The sequence below is a fragment of the Pocillopora verrucosa genome, chromosome 1, assembly GCF_036669915.1.
Source record: "Pocillopora verrucosa isolate sample1 chromosome 1, ASM3666991v2, whole genome shotgun sequence".
Taxonomy (NCBI): domain Eukaryota; kingdom Metazoa; phylum Cnidaria; class Anthozoa; order Scleractinia; family Pocilloporidae; genus Pocillopora; species Pocillopora verrucosa.
The window spans coordinates 6734035-6749163 of record NC_089312.1 but is presented as its reverse complement, the minus strand read 5'-3'; the positions used below and the strand labels follow the sequence as shown (position 1 = coordinate 6749163).

The 15129-nt window shown below is 38.5% G+C and overlaps 1 pseudogene; it reads right to left on the bottom strand.

The window, feature by feature from the left end:
- The window catches only part of LOC136280154 (uncharacterized), a 249422-nt pseudogene that overhangs the window by 85511 nt on the left and 148782 nt on the right, over window positions 1-15129 (bottom strand).

The following is a 15129-nucleotide window of genomic DNA, read 5'->3' as shown; positions in this document are numbered from 1 at the left end:
TTTCTGTCTCCTGCATACGCAGTGGCCGTTGAATACATCAAATACACTCTGGTGGGCAAACTTCTTACAAAATAAGACAGAAATGCGTAGATCGAAGAAAGCCTCGCGCCGCCATGTTTGTTGTGAATTTTACGCCTTTTAAATCTCGCGCTTCCTTCGCGCGTTTCTCTCGCGCGTGACGCATGAGAGTGACCAACTCCCCTGTGAGGAAACTGGTACCAGCCACCTTTACACTCGCATTTTCATTAATAAGGAACCCAACAAAGTGCAGTTATATTACTGGCTGATGCTCGTCAAAAATGTTACAAAAAATTTTCCTTCTAATTGTCTCAGTTAAAACATTTAATGAATTGTAATTGCCAGATTTCGTGTAAATTACATGCATCGCACAGTCAGACTTGCAATTGCGTGTAGGAAACGAACGCAGTTTGCGTGTTGCGGACAACAAGTTGGAGTGGACAACAAGTGCATTATTGATGTTAGACGCCAGGTGCTTTCTGGTGATCGTTAAGACTTTAGCCTTTGACTCGTTGATTGGGAGTTTATTTGAGTCAGCCCAGTGACGTATCTCATTTGCGGAGATATTTAGTGAAAGTTCAAGTTCAAGTAAATTATTAAAGTGAGCAGATGCTGCAAGGGTACCATCATCAGCATAGAGGTCTTCTTGTGAACTGACATGCAGTGGTAGATCGTTGATGAATAGTATGAAGAATATTGGGCCTAAAATACTTCCCTGAGGAATTCCACGTTCCATCGGCGCCCCACTTGACTCCTTTCCACTCAGGTGAACTACTTGCTTCCTTCCGGTCAAATAAGACTGACACCATTTAAGCTCCGTATTCACCATGCCATGTGCCTCCAGTTTCTTCAGTAATAGTTCATAGTCGACCTTATAGAATGCTTTGCAATGGTGAATAAGCACCACTCCAGAGACCCTGTCCTTGTCCAAATTAAATAGGTCATCGATTATCCTGATGAGGGCAGTTTCAGTTCTGAGGTTTTTGCGAAAACCAGACTGCCTTAAAAAAATCAAGTTATTATCGCAGAGAAAAGTGCATAAGATGTGCACATGGCGCTCAATGACTCTCGACAAAACCGGTAACACTGAAATTGGACGATAGTTACACGGATCACATTCAGCGCCATTCACGGGGCGTGTAATGAAATCCACAAGCTGTTTGGAATGCAAATTACGAAGTCCTTTCGCAAGGCGATGTTAACCATAGCCTAGTTTCTCTCTGAAGTCGATGTTGATATCGGAAACAATCAAAGTTTCTTTATTTAATAAATGAACTCTTTCGATGCTCGCTTCAATGCTCATGTCGTCAGCTTTGTTAGAAGGTGGTCAATAAATAACTGCTTGCAACTTTGCACAATATAGCACGGAGACCGCGCCAATTTTATAACACGCCTCTGAAAGTTAAAGTTGCTTTCGATTTGTACAAGAAGTACGTCCTAAGCTTGTAAGGCTTTTTAGCTCACTGATACGCCCGGCCGATATGCGATACTCAATATCCAATGCAACTAATTTGCCAAACATGAAGGAATATTTCGACTTGTTGTCCATCATTTAAAACTGTGTTTGAGTTTTTTCCTTCATTTTCGAATTCCTCATTTTCTTAAAACAGCTTTTAAAACACGAGCCGAACGAGCAAAGTCCTCTGCTCTTGAAATCACGCATGAACTTTTAAAGGCAGCAAGCACAAGCTCTTTAAAATAATTAAAACAAACCTGTATAACTCAAAGCAAATGGCTACTTCGTTGAGGGTAAACTGTGTTCTTACCGTGTTTGTCTGTTGTGCTAGTCTCCGAGGCATTACGACAAGTACGACAGTCCTTATGGTGCAACAGTAGCGTCATCTTTTATTAACTGACAATCTATTTGCCAAACTTTAGGCGTTATAGATTCCTTTGACTGTCTTCACCTAACCTATTTGTAAATGCCTTATTTTGGGCAGATGAATGATTTTCTAGTCTGCGTTTTATGCCTTTTTTATTCTCTTAATAACTAGCAATGTTCATATGCTAGGAATAGCCAAAATCAAAATAATTTAGAACGCGGTTTTGTTAAACAATGGCTAAAAAATCTGTTCAATTAACCGACCTATACTTTTTTCCTATTTGAAATGATGGACTAATTGTGCCATCTCAGTGTTTTGAAAACAAACTAGTTTTCTTAAGTCTGTGAATAAGAGTCCTCCTCTTTCCTCTACATTTCGTATTAATGCGAGCGGCTATCTGATCCCACTGCTCACTAAAACATGGCGAGTCAAACTTTCTTTGTAAAACGGACACAAGAAAGCCTAATTTTCCGCTATCCAATTACTGGAAACCTTTAGTTCCTGACGTGTAGCACCTCACCATCTCGTCGTCCGTGAAGAAAACATCAAAAGAAGCGTTACAGTTTACTAATATATTCGTGGAGCTAGTAGAGCACGCTAAACGTGTCAATTTGCGATCGTGTTCTACTCGACTATGGAATTACCACAAAAGTATAAACCAGAGTTAGGAGAGGTGATTACTAACTCTGTTTAAGCCAAGCTTTTTTTTTTTTTTCTTAAGGATAGAATTATTTTAAACTGCACACCACAATTCAATGGTTTTTGTGCTAAAAGCTAAAAAATGGGTCTCCGCAGAGAAAACGCACATCACATCACATCACTAACGATTAAAACGAATGCATAAGTGTGAGAGACAAGGTGGCTACCTCAGTCTGCTTTTCATTATTAACATTTCTAAAGGATACATAATTATAATTCCTATACAGTACGTTATAGAAATCTCTGATCTCTTTCTCTTCAGTTTCATTAATTTTCCAAAATAACCTAACAACTTTGGCTAAAAAAAAAAAAAAAAAAAAAAACTGAGAACGCACATCACATTTCCGTAGGGCAATTTTATTAACCTGGGCCTTTCTTTTCTTAGCGTTTTCCCAATGTTCATACATCGCTGTGATTAATTTCTACAACTTTTGAAATCAAATCTAACTCAGGGCGCTGGCTTACATTTTTTGGTGTATCCGGCGATCGTTTTCAGAATTATTGGAATCTGAATTCTGATCTTTACCCTTGGAGATCATCGGGCTCTAATGAGAAACATTTTCAGGAAGTACCAAAAAGGCCAATACCCGGAATCCGATTTTGACAAATTCCCACACTTGAAACAAAGTAGTAGCGTATGTAAAACGGACAGAATTCTGTGTAATTAACCAAATGAAGAAAATGAACGTTTGCCATTTTTTTTCATGCAATACCTTCCACTCAGCTGACTCGGAAGAGTAATTCGATGGCAACTTTTCAATTTTCGAACTACTCGACATATCGATTGTCATAAAAATAAAAGGAATGCAGGAAAATGCTGACATAGTTTGAGAGAGTGATCTGTTGTGACTGACATTGTGCAATTTCATATTTCTGTTTACCAGCTTCGTTCACCTCGAATAGAAGATAATAGAACAGATTTTACTTCTATCGAATTCAATATCTAACAATCTCGTTTCATGGTCTGGCGAAAAAGGCATATTTCACGCATACTGCACATGCCGGTGCAAAACGCGGTCTCGCTTAATGGGTCGAAGAACACGATATGCTTCACGTGATCCGCCCTTGAAATGAGTAGTTTTGCTTCATGACTTTATGAACGAGGCATATTTTACTTAAGGTGCATCCAATTTTTCTGCGTTAAGTACCGTTCTGTCTAAATGGCTGGAAGAACAAAATATATCAAGTCTTCCGAGCTTGAAATGGGCTGTTTTGCTTTAGGGCTTTAAGAATGAGGCATGATATGAGTTGTTTAGCTTCATGGCTTAAAAAACGGGCCATATTTCATGCATACTGCATATGTTAACGTAAAGCGCTGTTTTGCTTAAAAGGCTTGAAAAAACAAGGTATAAATTCAAGTCATTCACGCTTGAAAAGAGATGTTTCGCTCTATGGCTTTAAGAACGAGGCGTATTTCGTTTATTCCTTTTTTTCCCTTTTTTTTAACTACTTAGGTCAAAGAAAAACAGAACAGAAAATTAGGTAAATGTAACGAGATAAGGAACAATCGAGATATGATCTCTGGTGAAGTTTAGAAACGTGATTTAAAGATAAAAGATAAATCATGTCCTTCTCGACAATATAAAAAGTAATGGTAGGGATAACTTTGGAAATGCTATTATTGATGTTACTACCCTGGACTGGGTAAAAATATGTTCTGAATAATCTGAATTTAGATCTTCACAGTTTAACGTGTGTTGTATTATAGGTGGAATGGAATCAACATTAGTTGCTTACAAAATATAACAATAAGTGTTGTACAAAACACAATTTTTAAAGTTTGAAATAAAATAGTATCGATGGTATCAAATATGAAGCTACAAATGTTTTACTTACAGGTAAGTCAACTCGGTGTTGTTAGCGAAGACTCCAGGCGGTAGATTTTCTATTTGGTTGCCATAGAAGTAACTACAAAGATTAGGCATATGAAAAAGCGTGATTAAATAGTTACAGCAGGTTAAAGAACTGGATAGAATTCAAATCCTAATAAGAAGAATACAAAGATCATTTAAATGAGCATTTAATGTTTTTTTTTTGCTGTTTTTGTCCTTGTTGTCCTTCCTGTTGTCGTTTTTCTCTCTACAGAGGCGAGGGGATCATATTATGATTTTTTCTATCCATCATTATCCAGTACGGGTTGTTCAGACGTTTCTTTAATGCTCTTTAAAATGCAAGTGTCTCTATTTGCCGATTACTTGATATTGTTAAGAACACTATGTTTCCAATTACATTTGTCTTTATCTCGAAGTTGAGTTGTTAAATGATGTTGCATTGCGATCGTTTTGTGTATTACGCCACCTGCTATGCCAATAGCTTAGAGTTCTAGAAACTGTGTGGTATTCATTATTCATGTAGGAACATGTGTTTTAGTAAAATCCTGGAACAGTTAAAGTAAAGCTAATGGGTTTGCAGGTTGAATAATTCAGCAAACAAATTATTAGACAACTTCTTGATATCGTTTATGCTTAACGATTTGGTAACGCGCCTGGCAACGAATTTTAGAAAGCCCATCAAAACTTTCATCGAAGCATTAATGATTGTAATTGGGGAAGCGCTTCACAATTTTTTTTTCTTTTTCATTCCAAAATCAGTATATTCAGATTTCAAGTCAACTCATCCAATCGGAAGAAACCATTAGGGAAAGCGGAAGAGGTGCAAGTTAATCTTCAAAGTCCCGACACTCGCATTTCTCATTCATAAAAAACCCAACAAAGTGCATTTAGTAGCTCATGCTATTCAATAATCTTACGAATAAATGTAAATCCAATTGTCTCAGTACACACGTTTAATGAGTTGTAGTTGAATGATGTGTGTAATTTACACGCATCTCCCACTCACACTTGCAAGTGCGTGTACTCACACGCAGTTTTCTTGTTGCGCGCGTGCAGCCTTTTAACTGCACCCATTTAAAACCAATCATCAAGCCGGATAATGGAGCTAGTGAAGCACGCTAAACGTGGCTATTTGCGATCGCGTTCTACTCGATATTTAAACACTTGGTACAATTAGAGAATTGTGGTCTGACGTACTTAATCTGACATTAAAAATATGCTGATTAGCTGCAAGTGGTGCATACCAATGAAACGAGAAGCCCGGCGACTCACAATATTGTGCGATTTGTTTAATGATTTTGATCGGGAGGAGTGCTCCAAAATTTTGGTTTGTTTTTAATTCAAAAATTCCATTTTATGATCATTAACTTCAAATCTTCGAGTGAACTCGTGGCAATCGGAAGAAACTGTTCGAAGAAAAGCGGAAGCAGTGCAAGTTAATCTTTTAAGTCTTGATACTGGCATTTCTAATTCGTAAGAAACCCATCAAAGTGCAGTTATATATGCTCGTGCTCGTCAAAAATCTTGCGAAAAATTGTGAATCCAATTGTCTCAGTACACAAGTTCAATGTGTATTGAAGAAATGTAAAATGGTTTTCGTGTTTACATAGGCTATGTAAACACGGAAACCATTTTACATTTCTTTTATAAAATAGCTAATGAAAGAGGAACGAAAACCGTGTTTACATACGCTCATGTAAAATGGTTTTATGGCCAACCAGAGCGCGCGTACTATTTGAATTAATTTATAAACTAAGTTAGTTAAATGATTTGTCTAATTTATATGTTTTTTCAAACTCACACTTGCAGGTGCGTGTAATGACACGAAATTTACGTGTTGCGCGCGTGCAGCCTTTTAACTGCATGCATTTTAAACTAATTATTTGGTCATGGAGCTAGTAAAGCACGCAAATAGTGTCAATTTCTTCTCGAATATAGAATTACCAAAAAAGTATAGACCAGAGTGAGAAGAGCGGGGACTACTAACTCTGTTTATTAACCAAGCTGTTTTTTAAAGGATAAAATTATTTTACACCCTAATTCAATGGTTTTTGCGCTAAAAGCTCAAAAATCGGTCTCCCCAGAGAAAACGCACATCACTTCAATTACGTCTAAAATGAAGGCATAAGTGTCACACAAACAAAAGAAAGGGCAAGTTTAGAGACAAGATAGGATAAGATGGAAAGTTCTCACTCAAGATGACTACACTAATCGGCTTTTCATTATCAAAAGTTCTAAAGGATACATATAGTTGCCATACATCATTGATCTCCCACCATTCAGCTTCATTAGTTTTCCAAAATAACCAAGCGATGTTGGCGGGTAAACGAAAACTGAGAACGCAGATCACAGATCCATAAAGCAATTTTATTAACATAGGCTTTCCTTTCCTTAGCGTTTTCACAATGTTCACGCAACTTTTTAGTTAATTCTACAACTTTTGAAATAAAACCTTACTCAAGGTGCTGGTTTACACTTTTTGGTGTATCGATCGTTTTCAAAATCATCTGAATCTGAATTCTGATCTTCACCCTTGGAAATCATCGGGCCCTAATGACAAACATTTTCAGGGCTTACCTTACAACAATTTTTCCAATACTTTTTATGAGTATTCTAAATTTTTGAGGTCTATCCTTCCCTTTAACTTACTAATTTACTCCAGTGTGCAAAACCGATCTGCACTCTCCGACGCGCTGGGCTTTTGGGCAGTATGAAACGATGCCCTTAAGCGATGTAGGGTAGTGATAAATTTGACGCGATCGCCAATTCGATAAACCGAAAAAAAGATACTGAATTAATGGTTACTTGACTAAACCTCGGCTGCAAGACCGCTGAAGACACTTCACAAGCAAACTCTATTTGAACTCAACTCTGTGTTCAAACGCTTTTGTATTGTATGGTTTAAGGAAATAATTATAAAGTGGTCAATTTCTTATCATGAAACATTCAGAGGAGATAAATAACCGAAAAAAAGCCAGGACGAAAAGGGGCGCGAACTCGAGAGGTTAAAAAGACCGATACCCGCAATACGATTTCGACAAATTTCCCCTCTTGAAACAGACTAGTAGCGTATTTGGAATGGACGGAATTATGTGAAATTAACCAAATGAAGAAAATGAACGTTTTTATTAATTTTTTATTATTATTATTTATTTTTTTTTATGCAATACCTTTCACTCAGCTGACTCGGAAGAGTAACTCGACGGCAACTTTTCCATTCTCGAACTACTCGACATATCGATTGTCAGTAAAATAAAATGAATGCAGGAAAATGCAGACATAGTTTGAGAGAGTGATCTCTGGTAACTGACATTGTGCAATTTCATATTTCTGTTTATGGGCTGTTTTGCGTCAGGGCTTTCAGAACGAGGTATATTTCCTGTATACTGTACTTCATATTTCTGTGTTAAGTGTGTTTTTTTTTAAGGCTTAAAGAACGAGATTTGAAGTATTCCGCGCTTGAAGAACGAGGCATCTTTCAAGTCATTCGCGCTTGAAATGGGCTGTTTAATAGTTCAGGACTATCTTACTGACTAACAGGAAAATGCAGACATAGTTTGAGAGAGTGATCTCTGGTAGCTGACATTGTGCAATTTCGTATTTCTGTTTATGGGCTGTTTTGCGTCAGAGCTTTCAGAACGAGGCATATATCCCGTATACTGTACTTGATATTCTTGTGTTAAGCGCGTCCTTTTTTTTTTAAGGCTTGAAAAACAATTTTGTAAGTTTTCCGCGTCTAAAGAACGAGGTATCTTTCAAGTCATTCGCGTTTTATATGGGCTGTTCCGCTCCACGGCTTTAAAAAACGAGGCATATTTAGCTATGTACCACGCTTGCTGCATTTGCCTAAATAAAGCGCCGTAAGTCGCTGTAAGTCATTCGCACTTGATATGAGCTGTTTCGCTTTATGGCTTTAATTTTGCCTATTTATGGCTTTAATTTTGCCTATTTTATTGGAAAACTACGTCTCCCATGGGAATCTACTGATGCGTATTGGAAATGTACGGCAAAAAAAGTCCACATCTGCTGTTTGTTTTTTTTAGTGCTCATGTCGAAGAAAAGCAAAACAGAAAATTAGGTAAATTTTGTTCCACTATTAGTCTTGAAATGTAATGGCCTGGGTTCGAATCTCGTCTGAGCCTGAATTTTTTGTTTTAGTCAACTTTTCTGCTATTGGTAAAATTACAGCTCACCTGCGAAGGTCATGTCCTTATTTTATTTTAACCCGCAAGTTAAAAGAAACTTATTTCATTACAAATTCATATCGAAAAGTCGCGCAGTAAAATGAGCCTTCGTTTCGACTATAAAATGTTTTTAAATGTTTTGTTATACGCACTTAAAAAAACATTTGAAGGACAATGACCAGAATATAACTGAAGCAAATATTCAGGGGCTATGGAGCGTCCTATAAAAGTAAATAGGCATAAGGGCGGAGGAGTTGACATTTACTTCTGGAGGGAGGCCTGGGTTCAAATCTTGTCCGAACCTGAATTTTTCTCAGTTTTCTTTTCTGCTGTTGGTAAAATTGCAGCTCACCTGCGAGGATCATGCCTCTTTTTGATTTTACATCGGCAGCTCCAAAGAAATCAATTTTTTTACAAATACACAGTTTAAACTTTCGCAAAGAAGAGAACCTTTGTTTTGACACTATGCTGTTTATAAATGATTCGAGTGTAATAAACAAAATATCTCTGTTTGACCTAAACATGTGTTCTCAAAGTGGGAGGGATGAGGTGGGAATGTCTAATTTGGGCATTCATTGTATGAAAAAAAGTCCGAATTGATTATTTTTTCCTAATAATCGCTTGCGTTAGGGGAAAGGCTCCATAAAGGTGAGTTTCAATGGAACTAGTGACGATTGAAATCTGTTTTTGAATGCAGCCGATCGCATGGGCCAATGGGAAATTAAAATTTAAAACCGAGTTTTGGTAAATACGCGATGTGATTTGTTCGATTTTGATCTCAACAACTAACAATATGTTCTCAAAGTGGGAGGGGGAGTGGGAAGGAGGAGGTGGGAATTTGTTGATTTTGCTATGGTACTTGTTAACTTTGGAAAATTTGCGAGTTGGGATATAGAATTTGAATCCTGCCACCTCAATTTTAACAATTTTAATGCTTCAAGGGTGTGATAGGATCTCTATTAGTCCCTTACAAATATGTATGTTACAATATGTTCTCAAAGTGGGAATGTTTATTTTGAGCAAAGTGGTGGGGGGGAAGTGGGAACCTCTGAACTTTTTTGAAGTTAGCAGGATTAATAAAATTTTAATAGAAATCCCATCCCCACTAAAAACAATGGCCATGGAATTTCTCTTAAAATTTGGAACCGGGCCTTGGCAAATATACCAGTTGGGGTGTAGGATTTGGATCCTGCCATTATGAGCTGTAAATTGGCCCCTCTGCAACGCGTGGACTTCAGGGCAATTAAAATTAAAATTTGAAACCAAGATTTAGTAAAGGGGGTAAGTTTCTAAAGAAACTGTGGTGCTGCGTCGGTGGGAGAGTATAGCAGATAATTTAGTGTTAACAACTGAGTTAAAAACGTTAATTGGCCACCGTATAGGGTAAAAAAGGTGATGTTCCGAGCGTAAGCCCTTCTTCAGAGCGATTGGTGGAATTGTGGGTTGTGTGTGGGTTTATACGCAGAAAGAGGAGCTACGCTATTGGTGGGAATATGGTGACAAGAAAACAAGAATAAATTAGTTGAATGAAAAGCGCTCGTTGATACCGTGGGGATTAAGAGTGCCGATTCGGAAGATAAATTTTTGTTCTGGTGTTTTGCGGCTTTCCGAACTACCAAGATGTAAGGAAAGGCCACAAACTGCCATATGTTGTAATGAATGATAAGGAAGATTAAAGTGTCTAGCGACTGGTTTGGGTGCGCCCTTGTCGTTTCTTTCCACGTCGCGGACGTGTAAAGGTGCAAAGTACAAAGCCAATGACCTTAGTTACCAGTCATTACTTATCACCTGAATGGGCGGAGGCGAGGAGTCAGAGGATTTGGGTTGTGTCGCGATAAAATTTAACTGATCCCCTGTATGAGTCGCTACAAAAAATGTGGTATTGTGTAAGGAGAAAAACTCTATGAAAGGTAAATGAATTTAAATGAAATTTTGAACGATTGAAATCGGATTTCTGGTAAATTGTAAAACATTGATTTGAAGATAAAGGTAAAATTGTCCTTCAAAACAACATTTTTTAAAATGTCCTGGACAGGGGGTTGCGCTCAACTCCCGCAGTTTTCATCCACGGAAGATCCACGAAGAAATTGTGAAAAGTTCATTCATATGTTCAAAGATTAGCGCGAGCTCAATGGATGGTAAGACAGCGAGCCTCCTGCCGAAGAAACAGTAGAAGAAGCGGACCAAAGGCTAAAGTGGCAGGCAAAAGGCAAAGCTTTGGCAGCTTTCCGTTCCTCCATCGCTGGTAACAAAGAACCCGAAAAAAGTTCAGGGGAGGAGTATGAAACTGATCTCCTTAAGGTTGATATCAAACCAGAAATATATGCCCAAACTGTCTACAGCACTTCACAACATCCAATAGGCGAGGCCCTAGGGCGTTAATTGTCCAGCCCCTTGGAACTGGATGTGACCAAGGACCTAAGCAAATCAATCCTGGTGCAGTTAGACACTACCTCCACATGCAACACACCACCAGATAGAATTGCTCAATCGTTGATCCCTCGAGGGCAGGCGAAAATAACTATCTCACCCACAGCAAAGCAATCTTATTCGCCTATGACAACTCTTAGCTGTGGTGAAGCTTTTCTTTGCTCGAAATTGATTTCTTTCGTATTATATGTTTTATTATTTATCAAGCAAGTTGATATTTCGCTACCGCTAAAGTAGATGCGAATAATATACACAGGAAGAAATATCAAGAATCCGTAAACGGAAACGTGGAAGAAATATGTGAAAACCTTGCGGAAACACGATGCTCAACACGCGTTTCCGCTTTCGGTTTGGTGACGTTTACTCGTGTTTCCGTTGCTGCGGTCACAGCGGAACCGTACCACTTTTTTACATGTTTCCGTCAGGTTTCAGTTGAAGGAAAACAAACAAATGTATCCGCAAGTGTAACTTCATGTTAACATGTGCGGAAACACATAGTAACGTGGCGGAAACATGAATTATTTATATTTCCGTCGACGTCATCATACCTAAACGTTCACGGAAATACAAGGTCACGTTCCGGAAAAACGTTTTTCTCTTGTTTCCGTAGACGTAATCAGACAGAACGTCGACGGAAATACTGGGTTACTTTTCGGAAACAGATTTTTGTCTTATTTCTGCTGACGAATTCAGATCTAGAGTGGACGGAAACACTAGATTTTGTTCCAGAAACACTTTTTTTCTTGTTTCCTCTATTTATCGGACTCTTTCAGCACTCGTTATTCGTGATCTTCCTTTTTCATTACATGACAGGTAAATATGTTCTGATCGTGCGGTTTTATATAACCCCTACCAGACTTTTATACCGTCTGTTTGTGAAATCTATGCTCCGCACTATGTACAATCACATATATACAAGAACTATATTTTCTTTACAGCTTCAATCAATTTATTTTATTCTTCTTCTTTTCTTCAATCGATCGACCGGTGACAATTTTTATTATAGGAAAAGTACGTATATATTCGCTCGTCGTCCTTATCATTTGAACATAACATACCTGAAATTCCTTACTTAACAAATGAACATCAGGAAAAACATACAGCTGGTATTTATGAAATGTCAAATGTTCTGAAAATGTATAGAATTAGTCGCTGCAGACAGCCCGACGAGGGCCGTTAGTTGGGTGAGGGCTTGGTGATTCATCCTCAGTCAGGTTGACACGTGCACTAGTACGACGTTGCTTCTCAGTCAGTAGCAGAATGCGCTTTGGCATGGAATAATCAAACTAGTTGTGCGTGCGTACAGTGATGTATCTGATCAGGTATTTTCAGGGCATTAAGCTCGTAGATTATCAAATAAAACCCCTCGTTGCATCTCTCGGGTAGAACGTGCGCTATGATTAGTCCATTTAGCGCGCCGTATTTCATTGCATGGCCCGCTAAATTCAAAAGTTTGTTTTGATCGCCAAAATATCGCTTCAAGAAAAATTTGAACCGACTTAAGGAAAAGTTCGCCAACGAGGAAAAAGAGAAAAACTTAGAAGCAGATATCCCAATCTTTCGAGTCGGATTCTTCGAGTTTTTGAGTAGGACAAGCGGCAAGTAGAGAAATTCGACTACCTACGACGAACATAATTCGGGTCGTAAACCAGATTATTCCATTGCAGCCGAAAGGTCGTCGAATACTTTGAAAAGTCAAAATACAAGTGCAAAAAGTTTGTAGAGTTTTACGAACAGCAGTTTGATGAAAATTCTAATGTAATAAGCATACCAGCTGCTGCTCTCGATAAGCTCCTAGGCAAGTTCTTTAAAGGTGTCGACAAGCAAAATGACAGTATTTTAAGCTTTCAAATTGCATATTGGAGTTATCTTCGTCTAAATCGTCTCGTTTTTATTGCTCCTAAAGCTCTAAAAAGTAGGTTCAGCTCTCAAGCGAGTCCACGCCTTTCTTTCATCGCGTCAACAAACATCGACTCAATGTAAACCCGTCTTTAATCTTTTTGTTCAGTCTGCACCGAGTAATCCACCCTGCAACTTCTACGCCACAAATCACCAAAAATCGGATACAAATCGTTAAAAAGGTGCTTGTGCTGTTTTCGATCGAATTGATAAAATTCATTCATTCGTTTGACGTTGACACTGACATTGAACAAAGTTAGCCGTTAGTTTGCACTCTCTACACAGAAATGCGTTGTGCTTTGCAGATTTCAGGAATTAAAAAAAAAAACTCTCGACAAGAGTGTTACTTATAGAACGCTTTATCTCACTTCCTTACAGAAAACCTTAGTATACTTAAACTGTTGCTTTCGTGTAATTTTGCATTATTCTAAACTATGCATGGGTAATAAACGAACATTTTGAACTTTTGACCCAAAGTCCAGTTTTTATTGGAAGCCAATAAAATATTCTTGTGCTTAGGATTTGACGCTCGTTAATCATCACAGGCCATTCCGCTTGAACTAAAATCTTTTTCCCTTCTATTTGAATCAAGAGATATAGTAAATATCGTGCTAACTTCGTTTTTCTTGGTCCGTACTGCAAGTTAAAGAACCTCGTTTTTCCCGTGCACTTCGCGCTTGTGCCATAAACCCAGCGGAAAAAACTAGGTCCGTATCTTACAGTACGGCCCTCGAACTCGATTAGTAAAAGGTATGCGTGATGGAAATTAGTACTCTCGAATCGCTTTGAAACGCGAGCAAGCCTTGATTCCTTAAATTAAAACCGACTCATACACGATGAACGAGTACGATTTCAGTTCCCCAAGTATACCAAAAGAATGGTTGCGACAAAGAGAGGCACTTATGATGCTTGCGAAAACGATTACCAATATCTCAATCCTGTCTAATCGGCGATTCGTTCAAGTTTTTCCATTTTCTTGGAGCAGTTAGACAAAAGCTGAGAAGGCAAAGGTGGAAAGGGTCATGTCATCGAAGTGCGTCGTTCGTGTACAAGAAAGACAGCTATGTGTACAAGAATAAACAAGAATAAAAGAGAGATCTTGGTATTCCTTTACCTCGTCCGTTTGACTTTCTTCAAAGGCTGCACTTAAGCCACATATACCTGAACACCCTCTTGTTTGAACTGAGTTGTTACCAAAGATTCCACATAACCATCGATGAATAGGAATTTATCTTAAAATGATATATAGGCGGCGAGTCCCTGACAAATCGGTAGAGTGGTACTCAAATGACTAAAAATGTCTTACAATCCAAACGGCAGCGACGCGTCCACATTGTACACAGTCTTTACGAAAGATGATTTGGGAATTTGTATCTCCTGATTAACAGAATGGTTTGAAGAGGTGGTGTCGTCTTATTCGAAATTTGAATCCATTGGCAGAACCAATTTTTCAACTGCGGAGACGATTTCCACGATCGAAGTTTTCAACTATCTGCTCGCTAAAATCCCCCGATTCCTCGAAATATTTTTAAAGTTCTGCCACATTGACAGCGTTGAAATCGGTTCTTATTTTGTTTACGCTTCTTGCTACATTCTTCGCATCTACTTTGGCGGTAGTGAAATAACAACTTGCTTGATAAATAATCAAACATATTACGCAACAAAGAGATCAATTTTGTGTATAGAGAAGCTTCACGACAGTGTAAATTATCTACAACAAAATGTCGGAGTCCTTACACTGGTCGTGGGTAGCTGACCCAATGTCCGAGCTTTCGCGGTTTGTTTACAACAAAAGTGACGTGACATTACACTAAATCGAACGCCGAAAAGGTAAATTCCCCGTTTTGAGGACATTTTGCCACAACTGAATGGTGCAAATTATTTTGTGGTAGCTGATGCGATATCTGGTTTCACCAACATACTTTACTAATACTTCACTAATGAAGCTTAGCCAAAATCTCTCATACTCCTTTTGGCTGGTACTGGTGGCGACGTCTGCCCTAGCGAGTCTCTAGCGAAACGAGGAATATCAAACGAGACAGCAGTAAGCCCTGGCAGGAATAAAAGGTCTCTGTAACATTGCGGATCGTGTTCTTAAATATGAATGTGGAATAACACAGGAGGAGGCCGAGAAAGATCATGGTGAGAATCTTCGCAATTTCCTGCTGCGAATGCAACAAGTGGAACTCGAGCTCAACCCAGCCAGGTAGAAGTTTAAAACCCCAAAAGTGATTTTTACGGGAT